The following is a 17291-nucleotide window of genomic DNA, read 5'->3' on the forward strand; positions in this document are numbered from 1 at the left end:
ACAAGTAACCGTAGTGTTTTCTAACGAAGATTAACAGACATTTTATTCAGTCCACTCAGTTATAAAATACTCCATCAATTTTCTCTCCCAACTCCCATATTTCATAAATCTGAAAAAGCATTACAAAAGCTCAAGTTATTGAATCACAATTATCATTTACAGAAATTTGCATTTGATATTTAGAACCAATAAACTTTTCGACCACACTACAAGAACAGCAGTGCCTGCAGAGGTCATTTGATTAACTAAATTTCATTGTCATACAAATGATATAGTATATGCGGCTATATAAAACTAAATATTTAGGTGGAATTCGAAAGTGAGGAGGAAATAAATGATAAATCCAATTGCCAAGTCAGCAATAGTTTCCTCCATACAGATGGACAGTATAGAAAGAAGCCCAGGTCTTCGCTTTTCAGTCATCATTTTTTTGGAGATAGCAACTCTGAAAATGATCCTATTTTTGGCATTTCTCACCTTAATAGGAGTATTCAAAAATATACATCAAGTTAAAGATCACTTAGTTATACCATGCCGTTTCTTCATTTCATCCTTCAAGTTCATCACTTATTACATTTTGTTGGCATATGCTGTGTAGTGTAGCCCATGAACTTGTTCAAAAGCTCTTCTTCCTTCTGCATCTCATCATTAGATTTGTTTTTGCTTTAGTCAAACTGAGACAAGTGAATAGTAGTATTACATTAACACAGTAAAACTTGGTTGCAAACAAGAAGAGTGTACAAACCATGAACTTAACTGAAATGAATCCAGACCAAGAAGGTCCCCTGTAGAACAAAAGGACTTGGGAAGCAGATAAAAGAAATGCCAAGTGTTATTAGGGTATGCTTCATAGTGTTTTGTGAACTTTCTCAAAACAATGGAACCACAAAGCAGAACAAATAAATAAATAAAGAAAAGGGAACCGCGAAGATGGAGTTTTGAGTTTGTTGGAATTATCCCACATCGAATATGCTACTATAGTTTTACAGATGAAGACGACTATAAAATAAGAAGCCCTAAACCTTTACAAACTCATACCTTTCTTGGCCTTTTGGCTATGATCAAGTGAAGTATTTGTTCTTATCAGTTTAATATCTGATATATGGGCTATTGGCTCACATGATATTAAATTTATTTTTTGAGTGGGAAAGTCCATTAAGGTAGCTTGCTATGGGCTTTCATGTTTCGCATTTGTGTTGCACTATTGTATAGGCCTGGCGCACCCCACCAATTTGTTTTATTGAGAATAGGCTGTGTTAATGCTTAATATGCGTTACTGTGCTATGGCTTTTGCAATTATTTAAGTTTAATTTTTTAGTGTATGATATATGGCCAAAATTTATCATATATTAATAAAGGTCTGTATTGCATTAGCAGGAGTTGTATTCATTGAAACCTGCAATTGGTTCATTTTTAAACGAAGATCATCAAAAGTGTGAGTCTGTTTACTCTAATGTTCATTGGGCCAGAGTAAAGTTAGGCCCATTCTCCTTTTTTCTTCTTTCGTAATTAAGGTTATTTATTAAAGGAACAATATGATTAGAATCACAAAAATTGGTCAAATTCTGGTTTATTTCATAATTTTAAAATTAAACTTTGAAATTGGAACGAAGTTTCATTTTTGTCTCAATCATCATGTATCCACAAATTGACTTTTTAGATGTTAAATCAACTATATTTTAATAAAATAAGAAGATAAAACAGAAAATAAAGGAATATAAAAGAAATAAAATACTTCTCTTAACGAAAACATGCTATTTTCAATATTGTTAAAAGATAATTTTTGTGCATAGATAGAAAAATTGAGGAAAATTGAAACTTCGTTATTTCATATTCCAAATTCAAAGTTAATGGGGCATACTATAATTTAATCAAGATTCATGATTTAAATGACTATTAATGCTTTAATGATTTAAAGAGTTGTAATATATAACTACAATTTTGATACTTATTATCTTTATTTTAATTTAATTTTTTATTTAATCTAGTTTTGCTCTTCTTTGCTCATATAGTAATATCTAGTATCCTCTGTTCCAACTAAGTTAAGTCGTATACTCGTATTCTTTTTTGGAATATCCCAACTAAGCTGGGTCATTTCTTTTTTTTTTTTATAAAAACAAAACATTTAATAACTTTTACTTTATTTCATTATTTACTTTACTCTCTCTTTATGTCCTACTTTTTAACACAATTTCTTAATTTCCGTGCTTAAAAGTTTGGTCTTAACTTAATTGGACGGAGCCCGGAGGTATTACTAATTACTATCTAACAAGGTTTGTCCGTGAAATATGTTTTTGAGGTGCATAGATACACACTAATAATCTATATGTGAATTGAATATCCGACTAAATGGTAAAAATGACTAGAATGAAAAAGTTTAAAATGGGCCATAGACAATGATAAAAGTAATAAAATTGGAAGGCAATCACATGTATTTTCATTTAGGTTTATAATTTTGAAGAAAGCATTGAAGTTCACCAAAAATCACCCTGTTTATGTGTATAAAATAGACCTAATCAAAATGGAACTTCCAATTTTAATCAAGCAACTTAATTAGCGGATAGTTAGTTATGAATTTCATTTGTAGCTTAATGTTACCAAATATTTTAGGCAGATTAAAGCACCTAATTTCATCCACTGAGGTTATAATTACTCACTAAAACACGTGACTTAAAGTTTATAAATGCTTCTTTTTTCATTATTAGTTTGGGGCAGGGGGTGAGGAGTTGGATCTATTGGTGTGTTTGAAGTGGAGCTATAAGTATGGAGATTTAGATAATGAATTGAGTGATTGAATGATGGCTTTCGTTGGTTGTTGAAATAATGAACTTTTATAATCATATAGTACTAATATGTTAACTTGTTTTGAGCTCCTAAATATAATGTTCTATTTTTTTTAAAAAAATTGAAAGTTCTATATAGCGTTTTTTTACTATGCTTTACTTTGGAAAAAAAAGTAAACAACAATAGACCATATGTGCAATTAAAATATTTGAAAGATTATTGTTAGTTTGCAAAAGTAATGGAGTTAACATTTTTCTTAGTAAAAGACAATAATATGAAAGACTCATTCGATCGTTTTCCCCTTTGTCTTTTGGAGTAATCTCATACTCATTGTTTCGAAATACTCCCTTTTTTAAAGGTATACTATATCTTATGGTCAGCATTTATCCTTTTTTAATTCACTTAAAAATTCTTGAATTGTGGTTGGTCAAAGTTTTGCAAAACATTAATACTAGGAAATTATATTCGATTTTGATGAACATAATAAAATTGTTTTCATATTGCTGGAGTTATGCAACTATAGAAAGATTCTTGATATTACTCATAGCTACAAATGACAGATTTCATAATACTAGTTCATTAACGCGTTATAAGGTCGTTTTCGTGTTGATAAGGACGGCTCTTAACTCTAAGGTCCTACGTTTTTACCTTCTCGGGTGTGGGTGTGTGTGATTGCCTACTACTACGACTATTTAATTTAGTAAAAATGTCATGAATAACTAATGCCTCATAAATTGAATTTATCGTACGATTTTTTTGTACACTTCACATAAATCTCTTATGTGGTCTCCTTGAATATTAGTATTAAGAAACTAATTTCTCCCAGATGACTGAGCTACCTCAAATTACTCTTAACAGATGACTTAAATTACTTGGTTTAGCAAAAAATTAGACTGAAAAAAATATGTAGAATTCGTGCTTTTATTATGAATTTTGACCGAATAGCTTTGTTTGTTAGGCTTGCGATATCAAGATTGTCTAAATTAATGTCTGAGGCACTCTATTATAGGGAAATAAATAATCGATTTAGTCTATATATGCCCTTCCTTTTTTTTTTTTTGACAAAAGAACAAGGATTGGCACATGAAAAACTAATATGAATCAATCGTTTTACAATTGAGGTGTATACATCATCAATCAAATTAAAATAGATTATCAACATCCTAATTAACTTCCTTTTCGTGTGTACGTACGTCTGGAATCATAACCCATACTTCCCAAATTTAGTTTGCTCTGCAACTTCGAATTCATGGCAAAAAGTTATTATTATTATTATTATTATTATTATTATTATTATTAATATTATTATTATTATTATTATTATTATTATTAATATTATTATTATTATTATTATTATTATTATTACTCCGAACTTGCATCAGAAGAAAGAAATATAAAATGTGCACGTATTTATTGGATTTTATTTCTATATATTCCAAACGTAATTTATGTATGTACACAGTACACATGTACAATTAATTTATTACTAGTACTATAAGAACTACATTTATCGTATAGTACTCCATATCATAACACATCAATAGAACAGAACAGAACAGTAGGAGTACTTGTTAAGCCATGGTTGGAAAAGGATGAATTGACACCAAATAATTGGTTAATAATGATGCTTTTAGGACCCCATACATACAAAAGTAGAGTTGGGTGTCAAGTGCTAAATAGAATGCACACATGCACTATAAGTGCCCACTAACATGAATTTTAATTACATTATTGGAGCTCAGCTGAGCCTATTCATATATAGTGAAAGGCTTTTCATTCGAGTTTTAGCCAATGTGAGTTTTTTTTCTATGGAGAACGAACCTAATTTATTGTTACCATTATTCAGATTGAAAGGGTCATTGAAATATCAATCAATTAATTAGTTAAACATTTTAACCTGAGTATTACTTATATTTTAAAATAAGAGAAATCTATATATTTTTGGGCAAGAAGGAAGACCATCGTCGACGGAAAGAAAACATAAATGTGTCAAGTAATAACTGTATCACATTCAGGATTCATGAAAGATAAACATATCAATTAATAGTTCGAATCCCTTTCCCAAAATAAAAATACAAGTATGTATAATGGTGTAAAATTATACTTAGTCAATTTAGCATAACAAAAGTAATAATTACAAGTCAGTCCTCCGATATACCCTTTGTAGGGATCATACCAGTCCGGATTCATTAATTACCGAGAACTCTTTGTTCTTGTACAAGAGAGCTTAGCCAAACTCTCAACCACACGGCTGATTTAACCAATATTACAGGTTTCATTACAAGTAATATAACCTAGCTATTGCGAGTCTTGACAGAAACCCTAGCTAGTTCCTTGAAGAAATCACCGCCTGCACACTTAAAGAAACCAGTTAGTAATAACAAACAATATCCTCTCGGATCTAAGATATTACAACTGAAATGAACAAGAAACACAGAGAAAACCGAATAGATTACAACAAATGGCTCAGCCACCCGCCTATAGTCCAGATCTATTCACCAGAACCCTAAATCCAAAGGAGTACCGTCGACTCTGATTAGAGATTCACCTCTCACCGTCAATACCGACTCACCGCAGCCCCTTCACAACGAATCTAGTACCACAGAACACAGCCTCACACCTATTCTCTCCACACAAAACCCTAGGTCTCACAACGCAACATGCAACCGAATCAGTTGCCTTCACGGGTCAAACCACATTCAATCACACCACGGAACAGTGAAGGACTCAAGAGAAACCGCCGGAGAAGTCATCGGAAAAGAATAGAGAAGAGAGAGAATTCACTGAATCGAGTGAATAGAGAGAGAGAGCCAAGTGAAAAGTGAGAGGCAAACAACCATACACATCACACATAACAAACACACTTCACAATCCAACGATGGAGGAGCATGATCCCAGTGAAGGAGAGACGTGACAACCATCCAACGGTGGAGAGGAAGAGTCACGGGCTAAAAGGCTCGGTCACTTGGGTCAAGCCCAAACAATTCTGCATTGGGCCAGAATTAAATCACAATCCAAATAAATGTCCACCAACATATATTCAACACCCTATTTATAAATTCTGGTTGCATTAATGATTAAAATTATAATCATTTTTTTACGGAAAATGTACCCCAATGAATGTGATTTAATGTTGTTAACAACTTCACATATTTTTAGATAATAATGGGCGATATTGATTTTAGTACAAAATTAATAAAATATTAGACAAATAGTAAAGATAGGAATAGAAAGATATAAAAAAAAAGAAGTACGTAACTACTGAGAAATTGAAAAATAAAATTATTAATTATGATCGGTCAAAATATTAAATAAGAAATCATGTTAGTTGTTTCCTTTTCAATTCGGTTTGGGCCTCAATCCGAAACAAAATGGGCCTGAGGGTCCACGTGAGCTATGAGCTATGTGACAATCATCCAAAGTTAAATTATCATTTTCTCAACTTGAAGAGAAAAATACATCGAATATGACATCCATACACTTCAATTTATTTCGATGTAGTGTCACGTTCAATGTAATGAAGATTTTGTTTGTACTAATTTGCACCATGTGCCATACATTTATTGTATGCCAATACATAGTGGTATTTAATACTACAAAATATTAGGATCTTGACATCTTGTTGCTTTAACATTTACGTAATATTATACGTATTCAAAAAGAAAAATATTGGCACATGCATATTCCAAAAGAAAAATATTGATACATGCATTTAGTCTTTTTAGATTATATTTTGACCATACACATACCCAATTATTTCAATATATTGATCCGTAAAATAAAAAATAAAAACTAAATTTAACCCTCGAGTGAAAAAGAAAGGTAAAAAAAGAATTATTGATTCTCCCACATGCAAAACCAACCAATCATCAATCTCCACGTCACTCATCATCTCTTTTTCTTTTTTCACTTTAATTTTTATTTTTACAAAAAGGAGAAAAAGAAAAGCAGTTTTAGCAAACACAACAATCAATCGAAAAGAACAAAAAAAAGAGAGAAACCAGACTACAGATTACACAGATTAGATCTAGCCATTGCTTTGCTCCCTTTTCCTTTCACACACACACACACACGCACACAGAATTGTTCTTAGGCTATGTCAGCATACAAAAGATACAATTTCAAATTAATTAATAGAATCAACCAATGGTGATTATGTATGTATATGGTCTTTATTTGCTAGCTAATGTTGATAACAGCCTATTATATTTTCTTTTATTTGTTTGAGCATATTTGAAAGAAGAGTCAAATAATGAAATAATTTAAACCATCATAAAACTTCATATGTTGGGACTCTTTTCCCTAGTCCATTTGTAAATTTTATAGGCTTTTGTATCATCCATTTTCGTGGTTTTAGACTGTTAGTGCACCAACTTTTTTTATTAGTATAACCAAAGGTTATTAAATCTATAACTAATTAACTAGATCGAATTATATTTATTTTGAATCCTCGGCCTATAAGGCTTGAACTTTAGATGGTGATTATGCAAAAGTCACTACGCTTAGTGCTCTCTCTATCATGATTCTTATAACTAACTCATGTGACCTTTTGCAAGAATCTTTTCTTCCAAAATCCAAACACAACCTGCCTTGGTCAAGTAATTAGTTGGGGGATTAGGTTTGTTTCCCATATGATGAATCCGCGAATTATTGATGTTAATAAATGCTGGTAGAGAAGGAAGATTATGACACGAAGAATTTACGTGGTTCGATTTACTGAAGTAAATCTACGTCCACGGGAAGAAGGGAGGGCAAGATTGTATTGCTTGATCTGGGATTACAGCTTACAACACAGACTTGCTATATGCTATTTTATCTCTAGAGAGCTTAACCCTTTTCTATCTGACCTAAGTTCTATTTATACATTGAACTAAGATCGTGGTTTGCAGCCCCACTAACAAGATCGTGGGTGAGCAATAAATGCTCAATAACTGCTTCATACCACTAAATAGATCGTGGGTATAGCGGAGGTCGTGGAGGCCTTTCATGAGTCCACTAACTCCTAGTTCGGTCGAATGCTGAGACCGAACTGCTGGACTTTACCGATCAGCTCTTGCCGATCTGAGAGGAGAGCTTGACTGGTCGGCTTTTACCGAGCTGTAGGCTGAGTCCGAACTCTTTGGTCGTGCCGAACTCTTTGGTGCCGAACAGATACTCTTTCTTGGGCTCTGGGCTGATGGGCCGTCACTGTTATTGGGCTTGCCATTAGGGTTTAGTTCGTACCCCATCACTACCCCCCCCGAAAAGCGAAGTGAATCACTTCGGCGAGGTGAGTCACTTCGTCATTCTGGATAATGGTAAGGGGGAGGCTGACGTCAGGGGACGTGCCTTGCGCGTGCCTGCATTAAATGCGACAGTAAAATCCGGCCGTTGAATCCTGAAAAGGTGGGATTCGAAACGGCGCAACGATCTCGAAATCTTTCCCGAATCTGATAAGTATGCTCCTTTTTCCTCATTTGAACACTTTTGCTGTTGCGTCTTCTATACTCTCTCTTTTTCGAGAAATTTTCTTCCGCTTTCAAGAGCTTCTTCAGACTTTCTTCATCTTCAAAAAGTAAGAAAAATGTCTTCTTCTTCTTCGGAGTCGGGTAGCGGTAGGAAAGGGGATAAGGGGTCTTCTGGCCGGAAAGAGTCCGGGGAGAAGACCGTAGAGTATTTCCCTAGTATTTTGAGTAAGGATACTGTGATATCCCTACCCGAAAAATACTTTTTTCCTGGGGGGAAGGCGGTGGTACCTGACGGTGATCATAGGGCTGACTCCCCGCCGGAGGGGTACGCCACCGTGTACGAGGCCTGCTTAGAATGCGGGCTTCGTTTCCCCCTCCCTTCTGCCTTTATAGATTTACTAGATTTTTTTCAGCTTCCTTTAGGCCAAGTGACTCCGAACTCTTGGAGGCACTTGTCAGCCTTCGCTGCCGAACTCCGTAGGTTAGGAAGGGATTTGTCTTTGAAGGCGATCCTTAAATTCTTTCAATTTAAGAGGAAGGGGTCTTGGTTTTACTTGATCCCTTTACAGCCCTTTAGAGCCTTTTGTAAAACGAAGTGGCCGAAGTGGCAAAATCGCTTCTTCTACTATGATAGGACCGCGGCTCCTAGTTTTCCCTGGAGAGGGCCGGAGTCCGTTATCCGTCACCCTCGGCCTGAACCGTTGGACGAGCTCGATGGCGAGCTCAACAAGATTCCCATAGTTAGGAAACAATACACGGAGTCTGAGCTCGTCAAGGGCGACGTCGTGTTCGACATCTCGTCTTCGGACGAAGAGGCCGAGGGTGAGGATTTCTCTTTTTTATGCTCTACTGCTTTAACGAAGAAAATCTGACTTTGCTTTCTTGCTTTTTGGCAGTGTACATGCTGAGTAAGGCTAGCCGCAAACCTTCGGAGTCCAAGGAGCCGGAGAGGCCGAAAACCACCAGCTCGGCGTCTGATGCCGAGAGGACTCCGAAAAGGCAAAAAACCTCTTCGGATCCGAAGAAGCCGGAGTCGACTTCGGCAAAGGGGAGGGGGAAGGCCCAGAAGCCCCCGAGAGCGCCAGAGAAAGACGTGGTCTTGGCGCCTCCTTCAGAACATATCTGTGAGCCGTTTTTATGGCCCACGGACTTCACCGAGGTGAATTCTCTTCTTGATTTTCTGGCCTTGCTTTTTTCCTGTATTTTTTGTGGCCCCTTTGTTGACTTTTTTCTTTATTCATTTTCAGAGGAACGATATGCTATCCAAGCTCGTCGCCGTCGAACTCTCCAAAGCGTCCAATGACTATGCCGAGATGCAGAGGAAGTTGGCGGCTGCTTGTCATCGGGCCGAACAGGCTGAGGCTAACTTTGAGAAGGCCAGAGCTGCTAGGATTTCGGCCCAGGATGAAGCTCAGTTTGCCAAAAACCAGCTCGTCATCCAGCGAGAGCAGACGAAGCGGAGCGATGCTGCTGCCGTGGTTGCCCAAGGGGAGGCTCTCCGTGTTTACACGGAGAAACTCTTTTTGAGCAGCCAGTTCTCGGCCTTTGTCGGTAGCCTGGTAAGGCTAATTGCCGATAAGGGCGAGCAGGGGGCCGACGTCGTGCTGCCTCTGTACAGCCGAGAGATAGCAGCTCGGCTTCAGAATCTGCCGCTCCTGGAGGAGCTCGCTTCATCCTCGGTCCTGCTTTCTGCAGACCGAGTCCGGAGTTGTCGAGCTGATCGGGACGAGAACCTGGAGGCTATCTTTGCCTCCGTGGGACCCGTTTCACCCGCTTCGACTTACAATGGAGAGGGTGAGGCCGAGCCGCTGGAGCTGGAGGCCGAAGTCGAGCGGGCCGGGCATCCGGAGAAGGAAGCCGATCAGGAGGCGGAGGCGAGGCCGGCAAGAGGCGAGGCCGAGGCTGAGGTAGCTCAGGAGAAAGAAGCTGAACCAGACCAAGGAGCCGGAGACGAAGCTGGCGGAGTATGATTTCGTCTCCCTTCTCTTAGTCTAGTTTCTTCCTTGTAAAATGGCCTTGAAGCCCTCCTAGTGTAAAAAATTTTCCTTGTGAATGAAAAATTCTCTACACTTGTCTTCGTATAGCTTTTCGTACTCGCCTTTATTCCTGTAGTATTTTACTATCTGCTCGGTACATCTGCCGAACTAATATAGCTGCTTTGTACTCAAGGAGATGGAGATACTTCACTGGAAACGGCTGTACTCTTCGGCTTTAGACGAAGCTGAGAAAAGAGCTATAGCCGATCAGACGAAGAATGACGAGCTTCTGGCTCGTTTAGTGAAGCTGGAGGCCGATAATAAGGACTTAGAGTCCGATAAGAAGGATCTGGAGGCCGAGCTGAATACGACCATTGCTGAGAGGACTGCGTACGAGGATTACATCCGTGTGCGCGGGGGCTTGACCATATCAGATGTTCAGAGTCGAGTTGACGAACTGTGGGAGGAATATCATGTACTCCGGAGGAACAATGCGCTGGAGAGCTCGGCTTGCCAACAAGTTGTGAAATCATTACGGCGCTGGGCTTCTCGGTACGACATTGTTCTTTCTCGGCGCCCCTCCATAGAAAGATTCCTTCGGCATGTCGTGCCAACAGATGCTCGCACTCCAGATCAAGCCTCTGGTTCCCTTGTTCAAAATCCTACTTCCAGTCAACAACGAACTCCGGAACAGCCGGAAACGTCAAGACGAGAACGGGCTCAGGAGCAACCGGAATCGTCAAGACAGGGACGGACTGAAATTCGCCGAGGAGTTGTGACTATAAGCGAGCAAGATCAGCAGATGATTATTGCAGAGACTCTTCATCGCCGAGGTGTTAGGACTTCTCGGGCTCGGGGAAGAGGCGTTGGGTCGAGGATAGCATCTCGTCGACCTGCTTATTCTTCATCTGCTCGGAACAACCGAACTCGGCTTCCAGAGGATTTTGCAGATAGGTGGCTTAACTTCAGCAACCCTGGACAGTAGAATAGTCCTTTGTAATAGCGTAACGCCATTTTGTAGGGTAGCTGAGTTGTATGCCGAACAAGATTTGAAAAATGAAATTTTGTTTTCGCTTCTAACACTGTATTTACAGCTTAGCGAAAAAATTTCATCGTACTTGTCCTCGGTCTTATGAAGCAAACTTCTTTGACCGGACTTGGTCCTTGGTCTTATGAAGTAAACTTCTTTGACCGGACTCGTCTTTGGTCTGATGAAATAAACATCTTTGACCGGACTCGTCTTTGGTCTGATGAAATAAACATCTTTGACCGGACTCGTCTTTGGTCTGATGAAATAAACATCTTTGACCGGACTCGTCTTTGGTCTGATGAAATAAACATCTTTGACCGGACTCGTCTTTAGTCTGATGAAATAAACATCTTTGACCAGACTTGGTTTGTGTTCTAATTTGGCGATTTTTGTCGCCGGGATCGAACTTTCCCTTGTCCTAATTCGGCGAGTTTTATCGCGTGGATCGGACTTTCCCAGTTAACCGAAGTGGTCTTATGCAGTAAACCTCTTTGACCAGACATGGTCGTCCCCGGTCTTATGAGGTAAACTTCTTTGACCGAACTTGGTCGTCCTAATTCGGCGAGGTTTATCGCGTGGATCGGACTTTCCCTTATTGCAGTTCGTTTCAGACGAAGTGCTTGTTAAGCTGAATTGCGGTCTTGTATCCTCCTTGGAAGCTTGGACTCACAATCGTTGGCTTATTGCAGTTCGTTTCAGACGGACTGCTTGTTAAGCTGAATTGTGGTCTTATATCCTCCTTAGAAGCTTGGACTCACAATAGTCTTTAATAATCGATCTAAAAAGGGGATCAGTCTTTAAAGAACGATATACCTTGGTACCATTTGTAAGAGACGACAAGCACATAGAGACAAAACACATAGGGAAAAAATGAAAAAGACGAAAGAAAAAAAACTTTAAACTTTTTATAAAACGACAAGTAAAAAGTACAAGTAAAAACAAACAAATAAAAACATGTACCCCTATGACCGAACTAGACACAAGACAGACTGACCGGACTTTGTCTCTTACAAGTGGAACTTCTTGAGGTTGGAGACGTGCCATGTTCGGGGTACTTGTTCTCCTGACATGTGAGTCAATTTATAAGACCCTTTGCCGAGGACTTCTGACACCCGATACGGACCCTCCCATGTGGGTTCGAGTTTGCCCAGCTTTTCTGCTCGGCTTACTTCGTTATTTCTCAAGACGAGATCTCCCACTTGAAATTGAAGCTTTTTCACCCTTTGGTTATAATACCGGGCTACTTGCTCCTTATACTTGGCTGCTTTTATGCACGCCAATTCTCTTCTTTCTTCGGCGAGATCTAGTTCGGCTCTCAGTCCGTCGTCATTCATTTCTGAGGAGAAATTTAGAGTTCGGGGACTGGGTACACCGATCTCCACCGGAATTACGGCTTCTGTGCCGTACACCAGACTATACGGGGTTTCACCGTTGGAGGTTTTGGGTGTAGTTCGGTAGGACCACAGGACTTGAGGGAGATTTTCTACCCATTGTCCTTTGGCTTGTTCTAACCGAGCTTTTAACCCTTTCACCAGAATCCGGTTCTTTACTTCCGTTTGTCCGTTTGCTTGGGGATGGGAGACCGAAGTGAACCGCTGTTGAATGTTCAGCTCTTGGCACCAATTCTTGAACGTCTTGTCGGTGAACTGAGTCCCATTATCCGAGATGAGGATGTGGGGTATGCCAAATCGGCACACTATGTTCTTCCAGACGAAGTCCAATGCCTTTGAGCTCGTTATCGTAGCTAATGGTTCAGCCTCCACCCACTTCGTGAAGTAGTCCACGGCAACGATAAGGAATTTCATTTGCCGAGGAGCTTGAGGAAGTGGTCCCACTATGTCTATGCCCCATTGCATGAAAGGCCAAGGGCTTTGCATAGTGTATAGATCGGTCTGCGGCATCCTTGGGACATTTGCATGAATTTGGCACTTCGTACACTTCTTGACGAGCTGCACTGCCTCTTGTACCATGGTTGGCCAATAATATCCCCATCTCAGAACTTTTTTAGCTAAAGCTCTGGCTCCGATGTGGCTACCGCACGATCCTTCATGAACTTCTCTGAGGATGTAGTCCGTCTCTTCTGGTCCTACGCACCGCAATAACGGCTGGAGGTAAGACTTTCTAAAGAGGACTCCTTCATGAAGTTCGTACCGAAGTGCTCGGCATGTGATCTTCCGAGCTTCTCTTTATCCTCGGGCAATTGTCCTTGATCCAGATACTGCAAGATCGGCGTCATCCAGTTCGGCGAGCTGGATACTGAATGTACCTCGGCTTCATCAATGCTTCGATGCATTAATTCTTCCGCCTTTGAGTTCGGATCTGAGGCCAACTTACTTAAGATATCTGCTCGGCTATTTTCCGCTCTGGGAATGCGGATTATCCGAAAATAGGAGAAACTTCGGCTGATGCTTTGCGCTTTGTCCAAATACTTCATTCATTCTCTCGTCACGAGCTTCACTTGCACCCAACATGTGATTACTATGACTTGTGAATCACAATGGACTTTGAGAGATTTGACGAGCAGACTTTGCGCTAACTGGAGTCCGGCCAGGAGGGCTTCGTACTCGGCTTCATTATTAGTAGTGGGGAATAGGAACCGAAGTGAGTAGGTTACCTCGTGTCCGTCGGGAGCGACAAGTAAAATACCAGCTCCACTTCCCATCTTGTTTGAAGCTCCATCTACGAATCCGCTCCAGCAGTCCGGCGGCTCTACTTCGGATTCCAAGGGCTGTGCTAGCTCGGCATTGGCAGAATTCTTCTGTTCGGCAATAACAGGAATTGCTTGATCGAACTTTGCTTCTGCAAGAAAATCTGCCAAGGCTTGTCCCTTGATGGCTTTCCGAGGTAGATATTCAATTGTGTGCTCTCCCAACTCTATAGCCCACTTGGCGATTCTGCCTGATGCTTCTGGTTTGGTCAACACTTGCCGAAGTGGCAGATCAGTTAAGACGCATACCTTGTGAGCATAGAAGTATGGCCGCAGTCTCCTTGCTGCATTTACTAATGCCAGAGCAATCTTTTCCAGTGGTTGATACCTTGTTTCTGGACCTCTTAATGCTCGGCTTGTAAAGTAGATGGGAAGCTGCTTTAGGCCTTCTTCTCGTACAAGCACCGCGCTGATGGTTTGATCCGATGCCGCTAAGTATAAGAATATTACTTCGGCTTCGGCTGGAGCGAGAGAGCATAGGAAGCTCGGCTAGATAACTTTTGAGCTCGTCAAAGGCCTTTTTCTGCTCGGCTCCCCACTCGAACTTTGGTGCCTTTTTCAACACCTTGAAGAACGGCAGTTGCTTTTCGGCTGCTTGGGAAAGGAATCGATTCAGTGCGGCTAGACATCCGGTTAGCCTTTGCACGTCATGTATGGACTTCGGCATTGCCATGTTCTGAACGATTTGAACTTTTGAGGGGTTTGCCTTGAGTCCGTCCTTTGAAACCCAACAACCCAGAAACTTTCCCGAATCTACCAAAAAGGTACACTTTTGGGGATTAAGTTTGAGGTTGGCTTTCTTGAGCACGTCGAGAGTGGACTTGAGGTTGTGCTCGTACTCCGAAGTGCTTTTGCTTTTGACGACTATATCGTCAACATACACTTCGACCTCCTTTCCAATCAGGTGCCGAAAAAGCTTGTCTACCATCCTTTGATAAGTGGCTCCGGCATTCTTTAAACCGAATGGCATCTTTTTATAAGCGAAAATGCCGAAATCAGTAATGAAGGCCGTTTTTGAAGCGTCAATCTCATCCATTAAAACTTGATGGTATCCTTTGTACAGATCAAGAAAACAAAAAATTTCAAAGCCTACAAAGCTTCTACTTTTTTATCTATGTTCGGAAGGGGATAGCAATCTTTGGGACAGTGCTTATTTAGATCGGTGAAATCTATGCACATCCGCCATCCTCCTTCCTTTTTCTTGATCATGACAGGATTGGCCACCCACGAAGGATACTTCACTTCGAATAACACATCCGCCTTCAATAATTGACGGACTTCGTCATGGATGACTTGACTTCGTTCTGCCGCAAAGAGTCTTTGCTTCTGTTTTATCGGCCGGACTGAAGGATCAATATTTAACCGATGAGTGATTACCTCGGGGGGCACTCCGGTCATGTCCAACGGAGACCATGCAAAGACGTCTTTATACTCCTTGAGGAGCTGGATGGTTTTTTCCCGAAGTAGGGGCGTTCCCGCGAAGCCGATCTTAACCGTTCTGGATGGATCGTCTTCGTACAGCTGAACTGTCATCGAGTTCGGCTCCGGTATGACTTCGGTCATCGCCTCTGACTCCGGCTGCTGTGATTGCTATGCTTGGTGGTGCCGATCTGACTGCTCGGCACTTCTAAGCGCAATTTGCAGACATTCCTTTGCTCTCTTTTGGTCACCTCGGATGACCGCTATCCCTCCTTTAGTAGGGATCTTGATGGTGAGGTGATAGGTGGAGCAAACGGCCCGAACTGTGTTGAGCCAGTCTCTTCCCAGGATGACGTTGTACGGGGACCGAGCTTTCACCACGAAAAACTCAATCATCGTACTGGAGCTAGTAGGCGCTTTCCCCACCGTGATCGGAAGGCTGATAATACCTTCAGGGCGGGTGTCCTCCTGAGTGAAGCTCTTCAGGGGAAGCGGAGCCGGACTGAGCCGAGCTGGGTCCACTTCCAGTTTGTCGAAGCACTCTTTAAAAAGAATGCTAACCGACGCTCCTGTATCCACAAGCACCCTGTGGATCAGTTTGTTTGCCACTCCGGCTTGGATGACAATGGCGTCTTGGTGAGGAGAGATGGCCGGGACGGGATCAGCAGCCGAGAACGTAATCACTTCGTCCTGCTTCAGCCTTTTATGCGTTGGCTCCTCTCGATTGGAGCCTCTGCGCTCTGACTTTAGGGACGACTTGGTCTTCCCGGCAGGGAGCGCGTCAATAGTCTGGATTACTCCATCATATTGCGGCTCGTCATCGTCTTCGGGATCCGGCTGCCTTTTCGGATCCTGAGGAGCGCAGTTCGCACCACTCTGCTTTTTATTCTTCTTTGGCTGCTTACTTCGGTATTTTTTCAATGTCCCTGCCTTCACAAGAACATCGATGCCTGCAGCCAAGTTTCTGCACTCCTCAGTATCGTGACCGTGGTCTTGATGGTAGGAGCAGTAGTTATCCTGTGGTCGGCGCGCGGCTGATTTCGTCATCCGCTTTGGCTTTTCGAACAGGTCAGAGTGCAGTTCGAAAATTTCCGCTCTCGGCTTGTTCAGCGGTACGAACTGAGCGGGCGGCTTCTCGGGATTGAGACGAGGTCCCAATCTGTCTTGCACCGGAGCCCTTTGAATTCTTTCAAATGGAGTCCGGCGAGGATGCCCCTGATTGCTATGATCGGGCTTCCTTCTGTCTCCTCGGGACGATGAGCTGTCTAACGACCGTTTGCGACGGTCTGCCTCATCGGCCCGGGAGTACTGGTCCGCAATGTCCCACATTTCCTGAGCTGTCTGCGGACCGCACTCAACGAGCTTCCTGTAGAGAGCTCCGGGCAAGATTCCATTTTGGAATGCCGAGATGACAAGCAGATCGTTGAGATCGTCTACTTGCAGGCATTCCTTGTGGAATCTTGTCATAAAGTCGCAGATTTTTTCGTCGCGACCTTGACGAATGGAAAGCAGCTGAGCCGAAGTGATTCGGGCTTCCGCTTTCTGAAAGAACCTCCTGTGGAAGGCATCCATTAGATCTCGGTAAGATCTGATGCTGCCCTGGGGGAGGCTATCGAACCACCTTCTTGCGTTCCCGATGAGCAGCTCGGGAAACAGCTTGCACATGTGGACCTCGTTGAGACCCTGGTTCGCCATGTTATATTGATAGCGCCCCAAGAAATCGTGAGGATCCACGAGCCCGTCGTAAGTCATCGACGGAGTTCGGTAGTTCTGTGGTAGGGGAGTTCGGGTGATATCGTCCGAGAACGGAGTCTTCAGTGCTCCGTACACGGCGAATCCGATATCTCGTCGGTATGGAGGAGATTGAGTTCTCCTGTGATTCCGGTACCGAGGAGGAGCTGGAATATGTGGGGGACGGGGATTCTTTC

At 41.5% G+C, this 17291-nt stretch overlaps 1 non-coding gene across 1 annotated transcript; it reads left to right on the forward strand.

Annotated features, from left to right (window-relative positions):
• Positions 1–1034: 1034 nt before the first annotated feature.
• LOC121790249 lies at positions 1035–1228 on the forward strand. Its single transcript, XR_006048232.1, has one exon. It is a non-coding gene; the product is annotated as a U2 spliceosomal RNA (small nuclear RNA).
• Positions 1229–17291: the final 16063 nt, after the last annotated feature.

The sequence above is a fragment of the Salvia splendens genome, unplaced genomic scaffold, assembly GCF_004379255.2.
Source record: "Salvia splendens isolate huo1 unplaced genomic scaffold, SspV2 ctg450, whole genome shotgun sequence".
NCBI classification, from domain to species: Eukaryota; Viridiplantae; Streptophyta; class Magnoliopsida; order Lamiales; family Lamiaceae; genus Salvia; species Salvia splendens.